Below are 20,931 nucleotides of genomic sequence, written 5' to 3'. Positions count from 1 at the left end.
TGAGGCTAAGCATAAGTGAAAGGAGGAGAGGGGAAATGAGGACAGCCGCAAGCGCTTGCCCGTATATACCAGCGCCGATGAAGCGCAGGCGTATAACTGCTCTGCGCTTTGTATCGCTTTCACGTCAACTAATACTGCACCGAACCTTTTTACCGTTACTTCGACGGGAAACGCACGCTGAACTATACATCTGTAGCAAAATATAGTTTTTTTTCTAGTGGAATGCTTTAGGCAAAAGCGCATGACTGAAGTAAGTGAAGGAATTGAGACAAAGGAACAATGTATAGATGCATGGAAAAAGTTGTTCATAGTGTCTGAGTATTGAAGAGGAGTGCATCTGCTTCTCACGTTTCATTTTAGTTAGCATAAAACCATTACCTAAATACACAGTAAACCGAAATGAAAAACAATATATATATATATATATATATATATATATATATATATATATATATATATATATAAGGGAAAGAGATGTATACCTAAGGGCTCGTTTTTCCGTGTTTTTACACAATATAATGAGATCTAACCGACAATAATGCCAAGGAATGTACAGGGGAAGTTATCAGAACAAATGTAATGTAAAATTTACAATACATTTGATCTAATAGCTTCCCCTATACATTCCTTGGCATTATTGTCTCTTAGATCTCTCTCTCTCTCTCTCTCTCTCTCTCTCTCTATATATATATATATATATATATATATATATATATATATATATATATATATATATATATATATATATATATATATATAAGCTAGTTCGAGCTTCTTTTTTTCGGTTAGTCCTTGCCAAATCTGTGCACTTGGTAATTAGAGCCTTCAGAGTATGCCCACTGAAAGATTGGTCAAATGAACAATAACGTGAAATATTTCAATGCTTTCATACTTAGAAAACAATGGCGAGACTAATTCACATGGTGAAAATTTGGCGCGTTCTCTCTTGACATGGAGTCTCTTAGCTCGTGATATCGCGAATAATATGTTTAGGCGAGTAGAAACCCGAAAGTGTGAATACGGGTCAGGCACCCCGGAGTCGAGATTATGCCCTAGAGACTGGCCTACGAGTTGTCTTTCGCATCGTATACGACGCCCGAGTGTGAGTCGCTGCTCCCTCGTTTCGGCAGCGTCGACGGCATCGAGCGGTTGTGCGGCGTGACACCCCTTCAGTACGGCGCGCTGCAGCTGCGCTCGCATATTTGCGGATGCTACGTGGCAAAGGCGCACTGGCCTGTTTGCTGTCTGTATGCATACTTGTTTGGGGAAGTGCAACGCATGGGTCGTTCCATGACGAGACTATTGGAGATGTTCACAATGAGAACGAAACGATAATGAGAATGAGTTCAAAAAGAGGGGCGCAGTCCCTTTGATGTGTTGAGAAGTAATAATGTTTTTCCTTGAGCATACAGTGATGCATAGCTTTAGTGGCACCAGTGGCACGCATCACAACGAGAATTTTTCTTGAAAAAAAAACCATTTTCTGTTTGTTCTTCTGCCTTTAAAGATCTGTTTTTTTTACCTCTTAGTTCTAACCTGGTTCATTAAATGTATTCTATGCAGATTTCGAATGATGACCAGTATGCCATTGTTTACATGCTGAAACGATTCCATTGCTCACTTATAAAAGCTTCTAAAATGCAAGTCTGAAAGACCTAGAGCACGTGCAAGATATGCGTGACAAGAAAAACGGCATCCACCTCGTGTTCTTCTTCAGACGAAACGGCGTCTGGTAGGCAAGTCTAATAACTAGTTCATTCGATGCGTAAGAGCTTCATCCTATCCCAAGAGCAAGACCACTGAGACGTACGAAAATAGCTTTGATCTATAAAACAATATACTTCCTGCCTGTCAGTAAAAGACCTTGTGGCTTACAAAAAGCGTATCTAGTTGAGGAGTGTGTGCTAATTCATATCTTGTATGATTGCATTTACTTCCTGTCGAATACAGTACTACGCAAGCTTGTTCAACGTTTCGTTTCGAATTGCTACGCAGGCTACGTTGCCCGCTACCGCGCGCAGGAGGGTCTTGAGTGGAGCGAGGTTCCTATAACTCCCGACAAGGGGAGCTACCTGTTTGAAGGTCTCCAATGTGGTAGCACCTATTCACTGTCTGTGCTCAGCTTCAATCGCAACGGACGTAGCGAGCCCGAAGAGCTGCTGCAAGTCAAAACAGAAGGAACAGGTACGTGAGCGATGAGTGCGACGGTTCGACTGTCTAAGTGCACACTGATAGAAACTGGTGTTTGTACTGTTTCGCATGGGCGTGATTGATCATATTGCTGCCCCTTGTTGTCGGAGCATTGTAAACCCCTGGTATTTTTACTCCTGTACTGGCTTAGCTAACGGTTGGACCAGGATAAAAAAACACAGTTGCGCATCCGTGCGTGGGCACGCCCGTCAACTCTCGTTGGTGCAGCCCTTGTGAAAAAGTTGACTTAGGGTGTGATCTCAAAAAAGCACAAAGTTTCTGAGCAAGAGAGAGAGAGAGAGAGAAACGAGAGAAAACGAAAGCAGGGAGGTCAGCCAGATGCTAGTATCTGGTATGCTACCCTACACTGGGGTTGGGGAATAGGGGGTTGAAAGAGAAAGGGAGAGTTAAAAAATAAATAAAAGAAAAACACCGACACACACGCACACACAAAATCAATCCACTCAGAGGCGTTCCGACAGGCCAGTAGTTCGTAAGAATCCCAGTAGCGCTTGCAAATGCTCGTTAACATAAACGCGGTAACCGTATAAATAATATTTTTGTACCCAAATATAATTAGTCGGGATCGAGTATCGCGAGTGTCCAACGTCTACTCCCGGAAAGTACACGTATCTTACAAAGTTTAGATGAAATACTGCAAAAAAATATTATAGATGCCTCACTTTTGAGCTTTGTAACCACAGTTTTTTTGTTGCTGCAGTTTGCTGAAGTTATCCTTTAACTTTGTTTTATTGGTTGCTTGATCGTTATGGCAGCGATATCGTCGTGTAATCTTACGGGTGAAGTATTGAAAGAGAAGGCTGAAACTCTATTCATATCGTGCATTGCAATATGCTGTATGCGGCACACTTGCTTGCAAACGCCCACCTTACCTTGCTCGCTGGCGTTTTCTGTTACCTTAGATCATTTACTTCTTCACGTTGCAACAACTGTTATGTTACGAGCTTTTTTTATTGTAGAGCTTGGCTTACGGTGCTTGGTGCCATAGTCGTCTTGCTTCTATGACCTGCACTGGTGCTCTATATCGGCAATATTTGGACTCATTGCATGTCGTTTAACAACGAAACATTATAGGCCTGCTCAAAAGTTTGAAAACGCTTGGCAAGGATATAGGTATACCAAAGGCTTCAAAAATGATATGTCATTCGCTACTTAGTGGCTGAAAGAGCTGTAGCGTGTAAGCTTCATTTAGCAGCACCAGGACAACGTGCCATCAGTGAAGCATTACTACCCTGCTATCCCTGGCAGCCCCCCAGGCTCCCTCGCCAAAGGCGGCAATACTCCCCAACGTGACCAGTCTTGGCCTCGTGCTGGCCGCCTGGCGTGATGGCGGCTGCCCTATTAGCCACTTCCTGGTTCAATACCGGCCCCGTGACGAATTGGGCTGGACGCTGTTGTCGTCGCGTGTACTTCCTGACCGAGACGTGGTGATCCTCAGTGACTTGGCGCCTGGAACCTGGTACCAGGTGCTCGTGGTTGCCTATAACAGCGCAGGCTCCACAAAGGCAGAGTACACTGTCGCCACGCTGACCCTCGCAGGAAGTGAGTCGAATAACTTACATAATTTCATCTTGATGTCAGAGTTTTCGCTCTGTTCTTTGTTAAGAATACGGGCCACTTTTTGGCAAATGTCACAGTGCTCATCCTGCTACGCCAGTGCAGAGAGCTACGCGTGTTTCTTAGAGATTGCCGCATTGTATGCGACCCGTGTTTTGTTGATAAATAAAAGTTATACGTCATATTATTCATTATATTCTCTAAGCAAGGCCAAATGTGTCTGCTCTATGCAGGAAGTACAAGGGAGTGCGTGGGTCAGTGCATTTTGTTTCTACTCGTATTCTTTCTTTTTGCGTTCATTGAAGTAAGTCAGCGATGACACTTACTCAAGCTCCTTCAGCCCTCTTGGTATGAGGGACGAACAATACCGAAATATTGGTTACATCTGAATACAAAGCCGCAGATCATTACCGTTTCTGTATACGTTCGTTCCTGAAGTTCCGCGTGGGAATGGCCGACACAGCTGCATGTGACCATCGCGGCAGTGACGAAACAAGTTGGCACATTTTGTGTGAATACCCACAATACTGCTCGCAGAGACAGCCACTCTGCAATGCACTAGACTAACTGGACAACCAGACTATTTCGGAAGAAAGAATTCTGCGCTACCGACAGGACTTTTATGCCACAGAAGAAGGCTGTGAAGGCGCTCCTGCGGTTCTTGCGTACAACCGGCCTGTCCAAACGACTGTGATCCGAACTCCCTGACTGCGTGCGCATGTGAATTTTTTTTCTAATTTATTTTATATATCTCTATTACTATCCTCTTTGCGACCCTTTTCCTCTCTCCTGTACTGGGTAGCAAACTAGTTCTTTTAGGTTAACCTCCCTTTCTCTTTTTATTTATTTCTCTCCCTCTTAGTTCCGCAAAGGCACCTAAACAGACGTACTGGCCTGTTCAAAATCGTACATATTTGCTGCCATATTTTTGTTCAACACATGCTGTACTTATTCTAAGCGTGTTTTCTAGGTCCTTTAGAGCCGGATAAAATATCTGAGGCTGGACGGGACAGTGCTAGCCCACGGTATCGAAGCTTATCTATCATCGTGCCTATTTGCTGCTCCATAATTGTCCTGATGGCCGTCACTGTGGCCATCATGGTGCTAGCTTGCCGGAGAAGGTCTTCCGGGACCCCACCATTAGCCATCAGCACTTATGAAGGCATGCCTGTTTCACTGTTTCCTCTATTCGCTTTTTATACGTGTTTGATAACGCTAGATAACAGTGAGACCGACTGGGTTCGTGTATAAAATAATTATTGGTGCTTTTGCAGCGTTAGAGTTGTAAGATATGGCAATTTTCTACACACCAAATTAAGAAGCAAACACGTGAGGACGCAAAGCTGTATGAATAAACGAAATGAAAGTTTTTTTTTGTAGAGTTCTAAAAACTGCAGTAATGGTGACGACCGAACGAAATATAGAAGGTGGAAGGGTTAAAATAGATGAATGGAAATAAAATAAAAGTCAGATCAATTACAGGGCTTGCTCGTTTGAGACGGAAAAGAGCCGCGATGATTGCATACGCGCACTCTTGAACTGTCTCATACGTGCTAACCCGGAGATTTTACCACGTGTTTTTTATATCTCAATAATGTGGAGAAATTCTCCTTTTCCATTCCCTGTGTCAACAGGCGTGCGCATGTGCGAGGACCTGAAAATGGACTCGCTCATCATGTCTGAGCTGGAAAAGCCCCACGGAGGCTGTGGTGGTGGAGACGCTGGCAGCCGCGAATACTACCCTTCACCGTACGCGTCGTCCAAGCTGCCCGACATCTCTCGACGTGGCAGCGAAGGCGACGACGGTGATGAGCCTTGTCCTCGTGCCATGGCCGCGGCTGGAGTCTCCATGTCTCCCTACGCATCGGCTAGGATGGTAGAACACATGTATGACGTGCCGCAGCACCCGCGGGATGGCTCGGTAAGAGTTCTTGTAAATGAGGGTTACATTTAATGCGGTATCTTGTCGTTCCAGCATCAATAGCTGGACACAAGAACACAGTGAAATACGACAGGGAAAGGCCGTTGCCTTCCAGTGCGGCCCGTTTGCGCCTGGTTCTTCATTCACTCTGCTCTTGTGTTGTGCCTTGCAATAAATGCTGAAATGGTATACCATGACGCCCAAACTCAGGTCATTTTATTTATTTTTAATAAAGAAAATATGTTCACGTAATATAGTCTTTGCTGAGACCGAAATTACAGAAACTGATGTGGTAGCGACACAATGAGACGCTTTCACTTTAAGCATTGGTTGAAAAACGACATTTTTCATCCGGCCTTTTTAGAAAAATCAGGAAAACTGGATTGACGTATGAATTGCATTAGGTATCCTCGATTATTAGATAAGCAGCCCATTTAAGTGCTGTCGCGCCTTACAAAACACTTGACCATTGTCTGGTAACACCAGTATGAGGCCACTACAGTACACCAAGTGGCAGTTCAAAAGCCACCTTTCTTCTGAGAGAATAAATTGAGCCCTTTTAATGATAATTTGTTGGTTTTAACAAGGAATGCGTGCTAAAGGGTAAAGTATTTATTGCTATCAGAGGCTGGTCGAACGTAGCGCAACATGACAAAAAGTAATGCTAGTCTAGCAAGGCTTTAATTAGCGATTCATTTGGTCTTTGTTTTTCTTTTCTTCAGAAATTACATGCATTTAAAAGTGAGCATAAGCACTCTTCATGTAACGACAAGCTCCAAAACCACATAGGTGAGTACAATTCTTCCTAAGTGATTGGCCTTGAAATTGACGTTTACCTGAACTCAAATATATAATAAACATACCTGAATACGAATATATAGCATTTATTGTAATTGCTAATAATAAATGATTACCATTGACGTGTAGAGTATACATATATATGTTCTTCGGCTTTTTCGAACTTATGAGTAAAGAAAAAATCTCTAGATGAAAGAAAACCTGAAAAAACGTGCATTCGCAAAAGTACATGAGTTTTGTTCGACATTGCTATGTGAGAGCTTGCGCTACATCTATTGGTTTTTGGCAGTTATAACACCACTACACCACATGATATAGACGCACCCAGGTTGACGCCTGATGGCACATTTTATTGCGATATCAGTTATATGGACACTCTTGGGTGAATTTTGCTGCCGGCATCGGCGTCGCCGTCACTCACCGTATATGTATACGTATATATGTATATGAAAACGCAAGAAAGAAAAAAATCTAGGAAAAGAGTACAGCGCGTGAAATCAAATGTGGGACCTCCACGTCGTGAATGGGACGCGTTAACCACTGAGCCACCGAGGGCTACCTCCTTCGACGTTCGAACGGCAAGCTGTTTAAATCTACCACTTACTGCTGTGGGCGCGAATCTCTGGGAGAACTATCATGTTTTCAGCACTATCAGCAAGATGGCGCAACGAGCGCATGGCTGCTCTCATCTCTCACGCGTACATTGGCACGCAGAGAGGAGGAGAGTGGACGATCTTTCACGCTCCTTCATCTCCCGGTGTGGAGCATCATACGTCTTGACTGGCGGTGGGCTTGCACTGGAACGATTCTGTTGTAGTTACGGGGCACACAAAGGTCACTGCAATCGTAGTACAGCCTCCGCTTGCGAACAGGGGGTGCTTTTCAGACACAGCGAAGTAAGAGCTCAGACGCTTATTCGCATTCATCTGTGCCTGTGAGTACGTTTAGTGCGTCATTTGTGCGTGAGAAACGTGGGGTACGTTTCGATTTGCTTCCAATCATGCGCGTGATCTTCCAATTTGTCGCTATTGACTTCATTGCTTCGCTTTTGCGGGAGAGCTTTGTCTTTTTTTGTCCCAACTACCAACGTACACGAGCATGTTTAACATTTTTGGAAGTTGTTACGCTTAACATACCCTTCGAAACAGCTTATTGTGAATTCCTTGCAAAGATGACTTCAACCTGTACATAATGAGTGGTTGCACCCTACTGATCTGTCGTTTTTCGAGGCACGAAAGGGGATGTTGTGCACTCTCTGGTAATAGGTTGATCTGCACACTGTTCATGAATTTAGTACCCAAGAACAATATTCAGGAATGCGTAAGGCAGAGTTCGTCGTGGGAGCCGTAAAAGTGCGAAGACGTTCTACTTCGCGTTGACGTGCCGCTAACTGCGCCAAAACCCACTTGCACACTAATTGCTCGTGGAAGCGTTGTATTACTGCGGAGCTTATTGAGACTGCTTTATTTGTCAGTGCTAGTGCAATGGAAGCAGTAGGCGTTGCAGAATCTTCATTTCACTCCTCTAAAGTGGTCACAAGCTGACGCGAAAAGCAAATAGCCCAACTTCTTCGTCATCATGTGCAGTCACTATTTCGAAATTTCACTGGCCACACACTATTCTACAGTATAGCAGTGAAAGCTTCCGTTCCGCTAATGGTACAGAAAGCTCGCAGTCGTTACTCGCTGTTGTCATGAGGTATTAGGCATGGCCTCCGAAATAGGCTCCGGCTATGCGCCACAGGTAGCGTTGCTTAGGCCGTTTTGTTTTCATGGGAAGGTGCATTAAGATACAGTGGTTTTACAGCCAGAATAGTGCCGGTGAAGAGCTAACACAGGGGCCCAACCACAGCCATGCTAGAAACATGAAGAGAAACACATCGAGAATCCCGTCTCCTCTTTATTACTGACGTGGTACTTCAGAGTTCAAGCGGAGAACACGAAATGACAACTAGGCAAGAGGCGATGGGCTATGTTTTAATAGGAAGGGGTGTTATTAGCAACGCTTCGGCTCCCACCTCACTGGGTGTTAAGACGTTGACATAATTACATTGTGATCTCCACCACCGCCACACGCAGGCTGCAAGCGGTGCCGATCACGGAGACCACGATTACACTTTTTTGGGAAAATCCTCGAATTGGGGGGGGGGGGGGGAGGGGCTGTAGAAATGGTGCTAATGTTTGTTTCCTGAGTTTATCACAAAGACCATGAATTACTTCAATCCATCACTGGGTGGCGAGATCACTACGCGAGCCTAAACCCTTGCGAAAGATAAGTGTGACAGATAAAATACGCGTTTGTGAAGTCTCCTTCAGTCGTGACAGTGGGGTTGACTTCCGTCTGCTCTAATCGCGTACCGATCGATTGTGGCTCATCTCCTGTGTACAAAACATTTTTTTTTCATTTTTTTTCTTACCGTCTGAACGCGTGTAATTTTTCCTGACCTATTTCTCAGACGTAAATACGTTATCAACGTCTTGGTTGACTCCGGCATCGAACACTTCCACGTTAAACGTGGTTTGCGGCGCTAGAAAAGTGCTATTCACTGGTACAAATAGGAAATACACAACTTCATTGATATTGAGGCTAGATCATGTTTTCGCGAGAGAGATAACACTTCATATGTCAATTTTAACCCGTCGTAGCATGTGCCTTTGCTGTAGTTCTCGTCATCGTGTTACAGCCTTTCTTTATTTTTCAGAAATGTGCAAAAAGGAGCAATACTATCAGCGGCTCACTGGTAAAGGACGCCCGTCGGCGTATGGTTATAGCGGCTGTCAAGAACCTCCCAATCACTCGTCGGGCACCGCTTATCGCTGGTCCGAGCCCGGCGAGTCCAACCGGCCGGACAGGTAAATACTCGCCCTCTTGTAGACCCCGCTAGGTAGGTCTGCCAACCCTCTTGATCTCTTTTTCCTCCTCTTTGGCTCCATCAATCTCCCCTGGCACGCATTTCCCGCTTTTTCCTTCCATTAAGCCGTCACGCATGCAGTACCGGATTGACTGTTGTCTCCAACATGGAGTTGATGCTCGCGGTACCGTGTGTTGAATGTATATCGTTAATGCTGTAATCTCTACGAGTGGTAACGTAGAGGCGCAAAAAATGTTTCGAAAAGATTGAAAAAAGAATTTGCATTATTCTTTACGAATGTTTTGATGAAGCTGCATTGGTTGTAAAGCAAACTTGAGCATTATGGTACATGCACAAAAGTTCTTTGGTAAAAATTTTGCAATTGAAATAAGTTTTTAGTTTAAAATTTGATAAATGCGCTTTTTTCACAGAACTTTTGTTTTTGATAATTTTTTATTGAAAATATTTGCATTTATTGAATGGCACCAAAAAATATATAGATGCATGCTACTGATCGTCAACTGGCGAATGGGCCATCGAAATGACTCACGGTGGTCACATATGGCCATTGCTTATCTCCCATATAAGGAGTTTCAGACTGGCTACGGTACGAATCAATTGGATTCTTGACTTCAAGAAAATTTTGTGTGATTTGTCTAATATCTTTGGTTTTTTTAGTTCTGCGTGAACTGCATTTGATATGACGTAGAAGTTAAGTATATTTACGTCGTGTCGTTTCACGCATATCTGCTTGTATTAGCATCAAATTCATTCATAAGCGTAATTTGTAAGATGTAACCGACCAGGCACATTTCAGGAATGTGGTAGTTGCTTGTTGGGAGACGTACACTACGGCGTCATCTAACAGCATTTACATCTCTCCCAACCAAAACTTACGCGGTTAATCACCGGAAACGGGCATACGTTTGAAAAAGAAATGCGCATAAGCACCGTACACCATACAGCGAGAACAGTTTTTCATGTATCATATTTTCTGATGCAAAATGATAAGCTTATCGAGTTATGGTTGTTTTTCTTTATTTTCTATTCCTATTGATTGCTTTTCGCACCAGACTAGTTCATCTGCACTATGAACACTCTCGACCTGTGCGTCCAGAGACACTAAGGCTGAAGTGAATCACCAGTTCTTAAACTCGTGACCGAAATTGCTTGTTTTTCTACGAGAAATCACAAGACAATCTGCCTACAATCATCTGCCTACAGATCATATTCTTTAAAAACGCCACTTGTTTTCACGGTTACATTATTTCTTCATTTCTTCTTATTCTTTCATCAGGTGGTGTTTAAGTGAACGGGACTTGCACTTGAGCGCATTTCCCACGCCTTGTACTGGAGGAAATTTGCCGAAGTTTATTGAAATATCGGACACAGAGTGCGACAGGGACCTGGAGCGACTTGAGCAGGGTGCGTACATGACGCAAAACTATTACGTGATACTATTTTTTTTATTTTGGCGACTTTTGCGTATTGGTAAAAAAAAAGAAGCAACATTCTTTTTTAATCTCTTTAGGAACGTTTATTGGCATGTCACAGCAAGAAAATTAGCAATACATCAGTGTTTATAACTATACCATAATTTCTCGAGTATTATTATCTGTACCATTCGTGCATTGGCTGTGTGCTTCTACCCGGCAGCATAAGAAGGTGATTTTAGAAATGACATGCTTTTAGTAGTTGCATTAGTGTTAATAATTTTTAGCTACAATTTTTATGCGTGTGGCATGTTAACAAGCGAAACATTGCTGCCTACTACGCGAGCATGAAGACTAAATGAGCATAATTCATTCTTTCTACTGATTGCTACGTTCCTTCGGCTGTTTGTTTCTTTTTTCCCACAGCAGAGATGAATTATCGTTCGTCGCTGCAACGGCACAGCTTGTACGCATCTGTCCAGTAGAAACGCAGCGGAAGGAACAGGAAGACCACCGACGGGGCCTCAATGTTTTTTTCATATCAACGTGACTTCTCCATTGCCTTGACAGCAGCGAGATAATCAAACAAAAAAATTCTTCCCACCCACTGAGGAAATGCGCATCTTTTTACAGCGACAAATTGCCGTTTAAAAGCTGGATACTTATACAAATTATTCACTTTTTTGTCGCCAGAGTACAGGCCACTGAGTACGTCCCTTCACCTGTATACCTTACGGATGCGTGCGCGAAACAGCACATTGCTACTTTGGAAAGCAAGTGTGGTAATAGACCTTGGGGCGTAAAACTCTTTGCATGCAAGATTTTAAAACGTAACAGTGGGTGGCAAAAAGAAAGAATCAAGGGTCTTTGTATTTGTATGGGGTCAGATTAACAGCACACCTTCTAAGTTGCACCACCTAAGTTTCTTTCTATGTTTTTGTTGTCGACATATGGTGTTTGCATATGAACGCGAGATGACCAATATACAGTCGCTCCAGGCTCACATGTTGGAAGGCATGGGTCGGAGGCGAACAACAACTACGCTCTCTAACAGGACAAAGAAAAGGGCAAGAAATAAAATTGCGGAGGAGTTTGTCGACTCCTTCATTTCTAGAGTTTGAGTCACATGCAAATAAACAATAGGTTTCTCTACATATTCAAGTTTTGTGTAATAAAGTCGGAGACATTAACAGAGAAGTGTCTGCAAGTGCAGTGGCCTGTACTTTTTCGGTAGCGATCGAGCGTACCAACATTGTGTCTACTTTGAAGTGAGTGAACAAGCACATGTACATATAGACCACGGATCCTCAATTGGAGGATCCGTGGATGGCACAGCACGTATGCCTGCCGAAGATGACTTGTTTTGTACGGTAAGAAAAATTCTATAGGAATGAATGACGAATGATTACGCACGCGTGGCAAGAAGTTGAACAAAAAAAGTCATTTACCCTGGGTAAAAGTGTGGCTCAGGCATATCTAAGCTGTTTGAAAACTAATTCCGTCACGTACACAGCGTAAAATCCTCTATTTTGTTTCATAGGTATAAAAAAAACGTACTACGATTTAAAGGTTCAAATTTGTACACTCACTTTCTTGCCAAAGCTCCAGCAGCAAGGGTAAAGTATCATAGTTTTTTATTACTATTTAGAGTTTTCGTTCATTAAAAACACCTACCTGCAGCGCGCATGACTCGCGAAATGCTGTGTAAAACTGCCAGTGAATGGAGAAGGTCCGAGATATATTTGTACATATTGACAATATGCGGAATAGACTTGAAATAAAAAAGCACAAGCGACTTCGCCTAATGTCTCTGTCTCTTTTTATTATATTTTAGTGTCCTGTATTCAATTACTGGTCTGGTGATGAATCCGCACACGCATTTCAGTGCGCAAGGAGCATGCAGGCTCTTATGGAGCTTGTAGTACACCACCTTGTGGTAAGGCGTTATTTGTGAATTAATTGGTCCAGTATCTTTTACACAACGCTGTGGAATTTTTTTTCCAACAAGTAAGGGACAAGTAAAAAATTTCACTAGAAAAATCTAAGTAGTATTAGCGTTCACCTATTCTGGCAAATTTTTTTCCGCAATGCTCAGCGTGGTTGTCTGCCATTGAGATTCAATAGTTAAACTGAAAGGAAGTAAAAGAGAAGAGTGTGTTATATTAGGATAATACAAAAATATAAGAACTTTGCATAAATGCCAATAACAATTCACTCTAAAAAAAGCAAAAACGTTCTCATGTGAAAACTCAAAGTCTCAAAGATTACTCAAGTAGTGTGCCAACTGTGTCACCGCGGGGCAACTTGACGTTTATATTGCGCAGCGAAGCCGATGGACGGGAGTTCCTTTTTGTCTACTGTGACAACAATTCTTTAGGTATAAATGCGCGTTAGAGAGGCCCAGAAGGCCCAATTGCTTCAAAATTCCGAGCTATGCCACCTCATATTGCATTGCGGTTAGAGTGCGTACAGCCTTGGTATTTATTATACAGAGATCTGTCGAGACCGCTTCATTTTCGTCGTTCCAAGGGTCGCCCGCTTGGAACGACGAAATAAAATCAATATCCTTAAGCTTTGTTTTTAGGACTTCGCATACGAAATTTGCTAAAGCGGCCTTTTTGTGTGGCTAAAGACATGAGGCATACATGGGTTCTAAACCGCCGATTCACCTCACGGAGAGAAACAATGCAATTGAAATCTATAGCAAGCGCAAAATTGTGTCGAAGTATGCAATAAGTAACATTGCCCCCAAAATTGGCGAAGCTTAAAGTAAGCCTAGGAAGCCTTAAAACACCAAAACTGGATGATTCTAGAGACTAATATGGTGACGTCTAGACTGTTATTAGGCCTTTTCTAGGAGATACCATTGATTCTGAATTGATTCTACATCGTTGCTAGGCTTTCTACAGTGAATGCTATAGGCTGTTTTTATACGTTGATTTCCAGCGCCTACAGGTTTGAGTTAAACCGCAGACAGACACAGACACCACACGGGCCCGTCGCCGTTGGCGCATGCCTTCCATCGCTTCGTGGTCTTCTCGCAGTCGGTGTTGCCCTTTAACTTTCCCCAGTATTCTCATTGTGTGCGTGCTCGGCCTCTTCGTTTCAAGGGCGTCGCTTCGCCGCCCTTTGTTTTGTGAACTGGGGCACATACTTGTTAATGACGATGATAGTTTTCCGATAGGCCACATAAATTTATGTTGCACATACCCATTTGTTGAGCTGTGTGTCACCTTTCTTTCTTTTTTACTTTTTAATAGTACAAAATGGAAGAGGCTGGTGTCATTATGGTGGCACCGGGTACTCATTTTCTATTAGTATGCAAGATATGCCGTAAGTTCAACAAAAACTTTCAGATAGCAGGCCTTTCACAGGGAACGAAGATACAAGGTCCAAGGCCAACTGCAGGTCTTTAGGAAAGAGCACTTGTCGCCTTCAAGAAGTTTTTTAAAAATCAAATATTTTATGTCGGTCACCTTGTTTATTTTATTCGGCCTGTGGCGACTACTGGGGTTAGCCCAATTTCCGGGGATCATGCCAATTTACGATGTCCCGCCACGGTGGTCTTCTAGCTAATGTACTTGGCTGCTGGCCTGCAGGTTGCAGCAATAAATCTCCGCTGCGGCGGCTGCATTTTCGATGGAGGCGAAAATGCTGCAGTCCGGTGTGCTCAGATTTTGGTGTACGTTCAAATACGCCATCCATGTGATCGACATTTCTGAAGCCCTTTAATACGGTAGCTCTTATGGTTGTTTTGTAACGTTAAAACCGCACATATCAATTAATCAAATTGAATTTCTCATAACGATATGTTATGGTACGGGTGAACAGAAAAAAATTTATAAACAGCTTTGCTGTTAGTATGTGGCTTATCAAGCATGTAATCACGCCAGGCATTAGCACAACGCGAAAAAAAGCCGGTACCACTTGATTGTGTATAGAAAAAGTAATGTCAAATAAAACTCGGTTATGAAGCTGAACGCATAAGAATTAAGTAAAACACATTCTTCAATAAACAGCAGGAAAAAACCTGATTGAGTTTGCGTTTACTTTGAAAGCTCGCCAAATAATGCAATTTAATTGTATCGTATTGATTATTCTGTACACCCCATTGCAACTGACTCCCCTTTCTCAACTTTTCTTTAATTGTCAATGTACACCCAGCTATTTCATTATAGCCAAAAAAAAAAGGCAGTCGCTGATCTCTGCCTGCAGTCGTTTAGTGGCACAAACGTTTGTATATGGGCACTATGCAATGAAGTAGTGCTTCTAAATAGAACACATGAACAAATTTGAAAATAAGAAAGCAAAATTAACTCGCAGTTTTTTTATACACTTTATTTATGGAGCCCTCAACTGCTATGGTATTATTGTGAAAGCATGCAGTTGTTTACTTCAATTCCATTTGGTCGCGTCGGTGCTAGGAACAGATTGTTAATGTAGATCCCCAAATTCGAGAAAATTTTTGCTGTTGTAGCCAAAAAGTTGTAATGGCTCCGGCTTGTAGGGTTTGGGTAATGTTCAGATTTAAAATGATGAAATTATAAAATTGAAAATAAGGTTTTGAAAAAAAATGATATGGGGGAAAAGATGCATGTTGCGCAAGCAGTCATAACAAGGAAATGGTAAGTGAGATTCAAATGAAACTTGGCAGGTGCGTAGCGGGGACAACATTCTGTGCATCTAAGTTCAAAGATTACTACATATTCAACATGAGGTGCGTTAGCATAAAAATACTGAAAGATTGATACTTGACAGGCTCTTTTTGCACACAATTGGTCTTAGGACAAAAAGTAATCTCTTGCTCAGTGACAAAGAGAGAGATACTTTTTATTAGAATGCACAGACCAACCAAGCGAAATACAGCACGCAATGAATACTAAAAAAAATTATTAGAAAGAAAAGTTCACTGTTCGCTCAACTGCAGACTCCCCAAAATTGTGTTTCGAGACAAATGATTTTAAAGATTTGAACTGAATGACCATGCAAGAAAAAATATTCATTATATCAGAAATTCTCCAGGGTCATAGCTTGGAATTCGTTTGAAGCTGTATGTTCTGCTTTTGAGTGAGCTAAAGAATGTTTTTTTTTTCTAGCTTGTTTTGCGTCTTGAGCTGACTCACATCTGCCTGCTGCACAGAGGGTGCACGTTTGGTATATTGATTCCCTAACTTGAAGTCTTTTAGGTCCTCCAAGCATTAGGACATACCTAGACAAGTTAGCGATGCGTAATATGTACACCATGAGATATTTATGATCACATGGCAGGTTTCTGCGAAATGGTGGCTTTGATGCGCGGTGTCGGATGCGTCTAAGAATGGTTGGACAAATTAGCATAACTTTTAAATGGCTCAAAATATCTATACGTAACTCTTTTTGTAAATAGAATTGAACAGCCACTGGTAGTAAAAGAACATTTCAAAATATTTTTTTTCAAAAATTACCTTTTTTGCCATAACTGAAATATTCTGCCTCTAGCAACAGCTAAAAGAAAAGAACAAGAGCACCGATCGAACGAGGTATTTTAACATAAGGCTCTAATAAAAAAAAGAAGTTTTCCATCTGCATGTTTATACCCAATACTGCCAACAAAGAAGCCACCGTATCCACAATAATATACTGCAGGAAGTGCCATTTCACGTATATTTCACAGAAAATGTTTTATTCAGAAGACGGGGCTTCGCGCAAAGCAGCGACCGGACAAGGCAGTTGTCTGTAAAGGTCTAAGGTGGAAGCTCACAACTTCGTTGAGAATTGCTGCTGTTGCCGCTGTAAAGGTGGCTTCTTGCCGGATCTTTCAACGTGGTGCCGACCAAGATGGTCCACTTTTAGATACGGAAGTCTTGGAAAAATTAGGTAAGGTGGCTAGGGCGATTAGAATCTCTTTATACAAGTTTTAAAAGAAAAATAACCTTGCTGCAGTTTTTTTTGCGAGACACATGTACATAAGCAATCTTGCGTACTTTGTCCAGTTTGTCCTCTTTTTTTTCCCCCGAACATTTCGGAAGAATGTTTTTCCACGCAGAGCGTAGCGTATACCAATGAACGAACGTGTCAACGTTATGAATGAACCCAACCATCACAAGCAACTAATATCCGCACTTCCACAAGAACACCTAACCTGTGTTTGGTTGTGTTTGGTGTCATGTTTCAAGTACTTCCCCTATTTATAAAACAGTGGAAGTATGCTTCAGGCGCATATCTATGAGTTTCTCTTGCAAACAAAAAAAATAATGGCAGTCACTTTTCTAGCCGAGTAATATGACCTACAGCCGGTACCACAAAAACTGAAGTTATCAAGGGAGACATTTGGCTGGAGTTCTTTTCGCGTATATCAGCTCGTTCTCTCAAACACAGCGAACATCTTGATCATTGTATTCACGTTACTTTGCGGTCTTCTACCGCTAAGCCCTCTAACCAAGAAGACTGAGATGAACACCTCGAATACAGCTACTCGTGCAGGGTATGCTGGTGTTGACGCTGAGTATGAGTGCTTTCGGGCAATACGACGCCGATCTGAAAGAAGATAGCGCAGGTCGAGAAGTTTAGAAGATTTCAAGGTTGCACAGAAAGTACATTATGCAAAGCAGAACCAACTGCAGAAGCTTTCAACGAAAAGGTGGCAAGAGTTATGTGCCTCACTTCTCCATTTACCATGGCGCCTCACACGCGGAACTTGGTACGTACCCTCTGACAGCCAGTAGTCCACTCGAGACCACTACAGGCTTTAGCGCTGTCTCAAGGAGTTAGCGAACGTGTGATTGCTGAAGAATTTTGAGATCATATAATGAGAAAATGAGAGGCCGTCCAAGCTAGCAAATATAAATACTCAGCAGAATCAGCTTCGGTGGTTGTAATGAAGCTCTCTATGGTCAGTTCATCAGACCTGGATGACAGCTTCACACCAAAGTAGCTGTCATTGTTTCACTGCTTTATGCAGTAAAGCGAACAAGTTCACCAGGACCAGATGGAGTTACATAGGCTGCACTTGCTAATTTGCGCGAGAAAGGAAAATTACACCTCTTGGTCATTTACAATAAAAGTTTGCAAAAACAAAAGGTTCCGGAAAGTTGGAAGATATTAGGAGTAGTACTGTTGCTATAGCCAGGGTAGAGTCTTATGCAGTTGGATTTGTTTAGACAAGTTAGTTTGACAAGCTGTATTTCGAATGTGATGGAGAAAATGTATAATGAACGAATTTATGGCGGTAAGACATGAAAAAGCTACTACCAGAAAGCATAGCCGCCTTCAGAAGAGGTAGATGCTCAGTAGACTGCATTTTGGACTTGGTCACAGATGTTGAAAACTAACGTATGCAAGAAAACATTACTGTCGCTGTATTTTTTCATGTCCAACGAGCATACGACACAGTGAGTCACGTTCATGTTCTGGAAGGCCTGGTGTTGAAGCTATTCAAGGGCAAAATACTGTGTTGGATCGCTGACTTCTGGAAGCACCGGCAAATTTTTGTGGTTACGCAGGAGAACCCAACGTCAGAACAAAGTCGTTAACCACGGAGTGCCACAGGGCATAGTGCTAAGCTCTACTCTCTTTAATGCAGCCATGCCGCAGCTCCCGTATAATATACCACCTAACGTCAGATGTTCAGGATATGCTGCTGATATAAGTATATGGACGTCTGGCCAGTTTGTTTTGGATGTCCAACAAACTTTACAAAAAGGATTGGATTATGCAGACACCTTTTAAGAAAAAGAGGTATGGCACTGAGTCTGGCTAAAACAGCCATTCTACCGTTTACATTAAAAAGACCTGGAGGTTTTTGGACTATTCTGCAAAACCAGCCTATTCAAATGGTAAAAACTCACAGATTCTTAGGAGTGATTTTAACCGGAGACCAACATGGTCACCTCATGTCCAGTCCCTTGAAAAAAAGTGAATTAGGCTATTCGAATCCTCCGGCATCTCTGTGGGGCTAAGTGGGGCGGTACTAAGAGTTGTTATTAGCCCTACATGTTGCGTGGATACGCCCCATCGTTAGTTACTCACTGCCTCTGCTGCACAGACTTCTAGCCTCCACCGAAAGGAGACTTCACTTGTTATTGGCAAGGAGCATGAGGGTAAGTCTGAGGTTTCCACGGTCAACTTCGAGTGTTTAGTGTATGCAGAGGCTCGACAGCCACCTTTGGCAGTACTCCGAGCTAAGGAATCATCTCGAAATTTATTCAGAATTTTCACGCAACATGAAAGTCATCCTTTACCTGGTGCACTAACACAAAGGACGGCAACGAGACTACAGGGTAGTGTATCATCATTTCAAACAGTAGTACAAAAATTTAAACAATGAAAACCTTCAAAACTGCCTTGGACACTGCCGCTTCTCAACGTTATCTCTGAAGAAGACGGCATAGAGAAGAAATCAGACATAGCACCTCTAGTAGTGGTACAGATGGTACTTCATCATTTTCATATATTGCATGATTAAAAAACAAAAATATATACAGATGGATCATACACTGAAGAAGCGGCAGCCTGTGCCGTATTTATACACAATATTTGGAAAAAGACATGTTCAAATTATCGCACAAACTTTCATCGACGACAGCGGAATGGCTGGCTATCTTTGAAGCAGTTAAGTTTATCTGCGAGAATCCTGAGCCATGAAAGTGGGTGATATGTACAGATAACAAACCTGCTCCTTGGATAATCAGAAATGCGAGATCACTTTACAAAAATGGTAAAATAGCACAATGTATTGCAGAAACTGTGGAATATCCCTCAGCGCAGGGTCACAACATCGTATTTCAATGGATACCCAGTCACATTGAAATAAAGGTAAATGAAGAGGCTGATAGCCTCGCCAAAAAGCATTGAACGAAGGTCGCGATTTCGCAATCCCTATGTCTGGGGTGAATATTCGACATTTTGTCACGCAAGAAGCTAAGCATTGTTTCATTGAGAAGTGTTTGGATAGCCTTAAATCAAAGAAATCAGCACTTTATGAAGTTATCCACACAGAAAATGTTTCATAGCAAAACATCTTTCACGACACTTAGAGATGTTAATCCACAGACTTCGACTGAAAGTAGCAAACACAAACAGCTTCTTGCACAAGATACATCGATGCAACTCTCCGGAAAGCCATTGTGGTCATGCAGAACAAAATGTTTGCCATATTCTTTTGGAGTGCGTTTTGGAGCGAATGAAGGAGAAAAATAAAGAACTGATTAGCAACTTTGGACAGACGGCCTCTCACATTAAAGAAATTACTTCGACCATGGCCTGAGATGCATCTTCGGAAAAAGGCAAACATCTTCCTGACAGACATTTTAGTGGATAAGCGCCTGTATTAGACAGCCAGGGATTGATATATATGAAATGTGTCAGCGCATATACTGACAGTAGACAAAAAAAGGTGCGCGTGTGAACAGTTTATGACAGAGTGATCTGCTGCAAGCAAACTATGTATTGGCATGATATATGAACTGGTTTCAGTGTGATATTATGTCTTTATTGTTCTGTTTTTTTTTTTCTTTTTTTCGCTGCAGAACTTCGTGATATGGTGTAGCCGAGGTAATTTGGACCTCAGCCTCTCCACTGCAAAAGAGTTAGAACAGAACAGAAGAAAACAGCAAAAACTACTCAAGACTCTCTGTTCATCAACAAGCGAAGATTCAAGAGAGACGCGATCCTTTCATGTGCCTTGTTGTTTTCGTATCTTATTTTTGGCGCCCGTTGCTGATCATGCACCTCTGGTGCTTACACGGCAGCGAATGACGTCTACGTGATGACTGGCTTAGTTTGCCGAATTTTTTTACGTACCATTTTTTTCACACACGCTCGTCAACTGTCGGTTGACCCTAGGGAATTGTGCCATGGTGACACCGAGGATAACATGCAAATCAGAAACCGTCGAAGTAGAAATAAAGACTGAAACAGAGAAGGCCATGGGAAGGGGGTGGGTGAACATGTCGATGCTGTTGACAGATAGGACGTCAATGTCGTGTTCCGGGGTTGATAAGTTGTGTTGAAGCATTTTTTTTATTTTTCACCTAGCTAAAGATGAGTGCAATATCAACTCTCATGCCGTTTTATTTTTCTTGTGGTGTAATGAATAGGTACATCGGGTAAATTGCTGTTTTAGTAGCTAACTAGCAAAATTAGAGAGCTCCAAAGCACAGAAAACTAACAAAAGGTTCTCA

General features: G+C 42.3%; 1 pseudogene; it reads left to right on the top strand.

Annotated features, from left to right (window-relative positions):
* LOC142792913 (cell adhesion molecule Dscam1-like) overlaps positions 1-20,297 on the top strand; it is a 150,554-nt pseudogene extending 130,257 nt beyond the window's left edge.
* Positions 20,298-20,931: the final 634 nt, after the last annotated feature.

The sequence above is a fragment of the Rhipicephalus microplus genome, chromosome 2, assembly GCF_043290135.1.
Source record: "Rhipicephalus microplus isolate Deutch F79 chromosome 2, USDA_Rmic, whole genome shotgun sequence".
NCBI classification, from domain to species: Eukaryota; Metazoa; Arthropoda; class Arachnida; order Ixodida; family Ixodidae; genus Rhipicephalus; species Rhipicephalus microplus.
The sequence above is the reverse complement of the archived record's forward strand: the minus strand, read 5'-3'. Positions and strand labels throughout refer to the sequence as shown.